Source organism: Arachis hypogaea, chromosome 11 (assembly GCF_003086295.3).
Source record: "Arachis hypogaea cultivar Tifrunner chromosome 11, arahy.Tifrunner.gnm2.J5K5, whole genome shotgun sequence".
NCBI lineage: Eukaryota > Viridiplantae > Streptophyta > Magnoliopsida > Fabales > Fabaceae > Arachis > Arachis hypogaea.
In genome coordinates this window covers 48,256,455-48,262,587 of record NC_092046.1, presented here as the reverse complement: position 1 = coordinate 48,262,587, position 6,133 = coordinate 48,256,455, and the positions used below count along the sequence as shown (strand labels likewise).

The 6,133-nt window shown below is 37.7% G+C and overlaps 1 non-coding gene across 1 annotated transcript; it reads right to left on the bottom strand.

The window, feature by feature from the left end:
* Nucleotides 1-1,936: 1,936 nt before the first annotated feature.
* Nucleotides 1,937-2,043, bottom strand: LOC112724926 (small nucleolar RNA R71). Its single transcript, XR_003164065.1, has one exon. It is a non-coding gene; the product is annotated as a small nucleolar RNA R71 (small nucleolar RNA).
* Between the last annotated feature and the right edge of the window lie 4,090 nt (nt 2,044-6,133).

The following is a 6,133-nucleotide window of genomic DNA, read 5'->3' as shown; positions in this document are numbered from 1 at the left end:
CATTAGTGTAGTTTTAGGAGTAGTAGTAGATAGCTTTAGTATAGTTTTTCTTTAAGTTTTTCATTATCTTCTCTACTAGGGTTTTACATTCAAGTGTCATTTCCATTTTTGATCTTGGATTTTGCTAGCTTCCATTGTAAGTATCTCTTTGTTATTACTCTTTATAGTTACATTGTTCTTACACTTTCTTATAATTCAAGTTATAGTTCAATTTTACTTCTCTTTTGCAATTTCTATTTTTTGTTGATGAATTTGATGATTGATGATTGTTACATGCTTTTTTAAGTTTTTATTGTTGATTGAGATAATTTGTTGCTTTTGGTTCCAAGCTTTCTCTCATTTTTCCCATGTTCAAGGTTTTTGCCCACCAAGTGTTTGACAAAATGTCAAGTATGATTTTGGGCTAGTTTTCTATCTCTTGGCTTGGGAAAAGTGAGCAATTGGGTTCTTAGAGTTGGAATGTCAAACATTTAGTGTTAATTTTGGATTGTTAATTGTTCTTGTTCCCACTAACGCTAGGTTGTTGCTAAGGCAATTATCAAGCAATTTAGGATTTGTGGGTTAAGAACACTTATGCTTATTTAACTTCCTCTCCGATGTGAGGGTTAATCAAGTGAGATTGATCCATTCTAGTTGGTATAGTTGTGGTTCCAACAAGGAAAGGACCCTTAGCTCACTCCAAGCCAAGATACCTTTTATGCTTAAATTCCTTTACACACATTACATTAGTTCCTTTTACACTTTACTTCTCTATATTGCATAGTTACTTCTTTGATTCCTTTATTAGTTCATTTATTACAATTTTGCATGTTCTTTTATTGCTTTATATGTTTATCCCTTTATTGAAAATCCCATGATCCTCACAACCAAGATTGCACACTCATTGGTCTCAAGTGTCCTTGGGAGACGACCCAGGAATTGAAACTCCCGGAATTGAAACTCTCGGAATTGAATTGGTTTTGAATTGTGACGTATCCTTTAGATTGATATTTGATTTAGGAATTAATCGTTGGTCTAGGCTATGCTTTCAATGATGGAATTCTAATTTGTGAAAACCTGGATTAACGGTAAATCTCCTTGCATCAAATTTGGCACCGTTGCCAGTGAATCACTTTAAGTGCAATGAGTGCTATAATTTTGGTTGTTGTGAATAGTGTGAATATTTGGTTTTTGTTTGCTAATTGGTACTAATTTGTAGATATTATTTCTATCTAGCTAGTCTTGGTAGTTGTTAATTGCTAGGTTGGTTTATGTTTATTTGCCCATTCTTGTTTTGCTTTTCATAATTGCATGCTTTTATTGCTTCCTCAGTTGAATGACACGGTCGCTTCCAAATCCGAGCTTGGCCCCTTTTGATCCAGAAATAGAAATAACTTTAACTCATATTAGGCAAGCTCGACGCCGACTAGCATTTGTGAATAGTGAATCGGGCTTGCTCGAAGAGTACTCCAATTCACTATCACCATCAATCCGTGACCATCATTCTTCAATTAACTAGGAAACCTTATATTCATCTGTGGGGAGCGCTGAAATCTCTTTGAGTGACTCAGGTGATGACACCATGGCGGATCCACCTCGTAGAATCACCTTAAGGGAAGCCGAAGCTCCTTGTATTAACTTGCAACCGATACAAATCCGGTATCCGGCTTTGGATCCAAATTTTGAGCTTAAGACCGGCACAATCAACTTGCTCCCCAAGTACAATGGACTGCCCGGAGAAGACCCTCTTAAGCATCTTAAGGATTTTCAAGTTGCATGCTCCACTACGAGAAGACATGGTGCAGATGAAGTAGCAGTTTTGGTGTTCGCTTTCCTTTTCTCTTTGGAGGGAAAAGCAAAAGAATGGTTTTATACTCAACCGGGAGATGTGATTTCCAATTGGGACTTGCTGCGTAAGGAATTTCTGGAAAAGTTCTACCCACCACAAAAGACAGACAAACTGTGAAAGGAAATCTCTTGCATTATACAACGAGATGGGGAGACTCTTTATTAGTACTGGGAGAGATTCAAGAAGTTGTTGGAAGTATGCCCCCACCACCGTATTGACGAGTTGGTACTTATTAGCTATTTTTTTCAAGGGGTGAATCCCCAAGATAAGCTTCTCCTAGATGCCTCTAGTGGAGGATCCCTCACCAAAAACAAGACTGTTGAGGAAGGAGAAGGGAGACTGTAACACCCTAATTAGGTTTTATTAATAAAGAAAATTAGTTATACTGTAATATATTTTCAATTAGAGTATTTGATAGAGAATCAATTAATATTTTTATACCACAAATAATATTTTAAAGTAATTTTAGAGATTAAATTAGATTTCAAAATAATATCATATAACCTAAATTGATTTAGGAATTTCCAAACCCTGGTTAACCCAAAATCCCCAATTATAATACACAAACTCTAACCCTAACTTTTATCAAATTCAACCTTAACCCCCAAACAACATAGCAGCCGCATCCCCCTTTTTGTGCCCAGCAAAACACGCACACACCCATCGGAAGAAAGAAAGAAAGAAAAGAAAGGGGAGATGGGAGCAGGGGAAGGAGAGAAGAGAGGGAGTTGCGATTCGAAGAAGAAGAAGAAGGGAGACTGTAACACCCTAATTAGCCTAAGCTTTACCTCGCGTCGTAAAGCAAGGTTAATCAAAGGTTACGACAGTTCTAAGCTCATACATATAATATATAGAAAGAATTAATATTATCTAGAAGCCCGATGAAAGATATAACTCAAAATCAGGATTTAAAAGCGCAAAGCGTACTAACGAAGCTACTAACTTGAGGCATGAGGTATATACATAATATAACAAAAGTATAGAGTATAATATCATAAGAGGCTAGCCACGACTCGCAGAGTTTAAGCCAGCTAGCTATATACAAACATACAAAATCCAGATAGTAAAATAAGCTTATACAAGTTTTTTGCTCTCAAATACAAGCCTCTGGACAAAACAAAATACAAAAGTGAGAGATATATAAACAAAATAAAACAACAGACTCCAAAAGTATCCATGATCCTTCGCTTCTATCACCATGAATGCAACTCACCGAGGTGGGTTGCGACCTGCATCTGAAAAATAACAACAGAATATGGTATGAGAACTGGAGGTTCTCAGTATGGTAACAGTGCCCAGTGATTTAGGATATAAGATCCCGGGACGCCAAAGGCAATCCTAGAACTTCATATCCATCACAGATTTACCTTAAAGCATACTAAAACATTTTAACATAACTTAAGACAATAATATAATAACAGTGTAATCTAACTTAGGGGATTACTAACTAAACTAGTCACCGCTATCCCACAGCCTTCGCCAACCTATCCTCCGTACGATCTCGTCGCCACTGACTACCTAGCCTCCTCTGCACCAGACAGACACAGATAATGCAAGCAAGGAAAACACAAGTAATATTCAAATATATAACAAGTAATTCAAGAAGCAAGTAGGCATATTATACAATTAGGAAAACCCAAGTAATCAAAGCAAATAAGCATGTAAAAGATGCATATGATGAATGTCTATCCTATTGCTCGTGATATCACTTGTCGGTCCGTAAATGCCAACCCGACACATCCTCCCAGATGTAGCCTTGTCTGTGATGAGCGGATAATTTATACGCTTTTTGACATTGTTTTTAGTATGTTTTTAGTAGGATCTAGTTACTTTTAGGGATGTTTTCATTAGTTTTTATGTTAAATTCACATTTCTGGACTTTACTACGAGTTTGTGTGTTTTTCTGTGATTTCAGGTATTTTCTGGCTGAAATTGAGGGACTTGAGCAGAAATCAGATTCAGAGGTTGAAGAAGGACTGCTGATGCTGTTGGATTCTGACCTCCCTGCACTCAAAGTGGATTTTCTGGAGCTACAGAACTTGAAATGGCGCGCTTTCAATTGAGTTGAAAAGTAGACATCCAGGGCTTTCCAGCAATATATAATAGTCCATGCTTTGGCCAAGAATAGATGACGTAAACTGGCGTTCAACGCCAGCTTTCTACCCAAATCTGGCGTCCAGCGCCAGAAAAGGAGCCAAAACCAGAGTTGAACGCCCAAACTGGCACAAAAGCTGGCGTTCAACTCCAAGGAGGACCTCTACATGTGTAACACTCAAAGCCCAGCCCAAGCACACACCAAGTGGGTCCCGGAAGTGGATTTATGCATCAATTACTTATTCATGTAAACCCTAGTAGCTAGTTTATTATAAATAGGACCTTTTACTATTGTATTAGACATCTTTGGATTACCTTATGATCCTTTGATCACGTTTTGGGGGCTGGCCATCTCGGCCATGCCTGGACCTTTCACTTATGTGTTTTTAACGGTAGAGTTTCTACACTCCATAGATTAAGGTGTGGAGCTCTGCTGTTCCTCAAAGATTAATGCAAAGTACTACTGTTTTCTATTCAACTCATCTTATTTCGCTTCTAAGATATCCATTCACACCCAAGAACGTGATGAAGGTGATGATTATGTGTGACGCTCATCACCATTCTCCCCTATGAACACGTGCCTGACAAACACCTCCGTTCTACATGAAATAAGCTAGAATGAATATCTCTTAGATCTCCTAACCGGAATCTTCATGGCGTAAGCTAGAATGATGGCGGCATTCGAGAGAATCCGGAAGGTCTAAACCTTGTCTGTGGTATTCCGAGTAGGATTCAATGATTGAATGACTGTGACGAGCTCCTAACTCGCGATTGCAGGGCGTTAGTGACAGACGCAAAAGGATAGTAAATCCTATTCCAGCATGATCGAGAACCGACAGATGAATAGCCGTGCTGTGACAGGGTGCGTGAGCATATTATTCACTGAGAGGATAAGATGAAGCCATTGGCAAGGGTGATGCCTCCAGACGATTAGCCGTGCCGTGACAGGGCATTGGATCATTTTCCCGAGAGATGACCGAAAGTAGCCATTGACAATGGTGATGTATCACATAAAGCCAGCCATGGAAAGGAGTAAGACTGACTGGATGAAGATAGCAAGAAAGCAGAGGTTCAGAGGAACGAAAGCATTTCTATTCGCTTATCTGAAATTCCTACCAATGAATTACATAAGTATCTCTATCCCTATTTTATTATATAATATTCGAAAACACCATTATCACTTTATATCCGCCTGACTGAGATTTGCAAGGTGACCATAGCTTGCTTCATACCAACAATCTCCGTGGGATTCGACCCTTACTCACGTAAGGTATTACTTGGACGACCCAGTGCACTTGCTGGTCAGTTGTATCGAAGTTGTGACAAATTATGAATGTGTAATCACGATTACGCGTACCAAGTTGCTCACGTGCCAGGAATAGTTTGAGCCTGGACATCACAATTTCGTGCACCAAGTTTTTGGCGCCGTTGCCGGGGATTGTTCGAGTATGGACAACTGACGGTTCATCTTGTTGCTCAGATTAGGTAATTTTCTTTTTGTTTTCTTGTCAAAAAATTTTTCAAAAATATTTCAAAATTTTCTCCTTTGTTTTCGAATAAAAATAAAAATAAAAATAAAAATAAAAATAAAAATGTTTTCAAAAATCTATTTGTCTTCAGAATTTTTAAGAATGAATTCTAGTGTTTCATGAAGCATGTTGAAGCCTGACTGGCTGTAAAGCCATGTCTAATTCCTTTGGGAATGAGTATGTCAGGCATGTCATGTCTGAGTTACATACTAAAGCTTGGCTGGCTATTAAGCCATGCCTGACCCTTTGATTGGAGCTTTAGAGCATAAGATTCCTGGAATTCATATTAAAAATTTTGGAATCCTTATTTTCTTTTTCAAAAGAATTTTTCGAAAAATATAAAATAAAAATCCAAAAAAATTAGAAAATCATAAAAATCAAAAATATTTTTGTGTTTCTTGTTTGAGTCTTGAGTCACATCATAAGTTTGGTGTCACTTGCATATGCATCTTGCATTTTTCGAAAATTTCATGCATTCATAGTGTTCTTCATGATCTTCAAGTTGTTCTTGGTGAGTCTTCTTGTTTGATCTTGTTGATTTTTTGTTTTGTGTTGTATGGTGTTTTTCATATGCATTCTTGAATTCTTAGTGCGTAAGTATTAAAGAATTCTAAGTTTGGTGTCTTGCATGTTTTCTTTGCATTAAAAATTTTTCAAAATTGTGTCTATGATGGTCATCTTG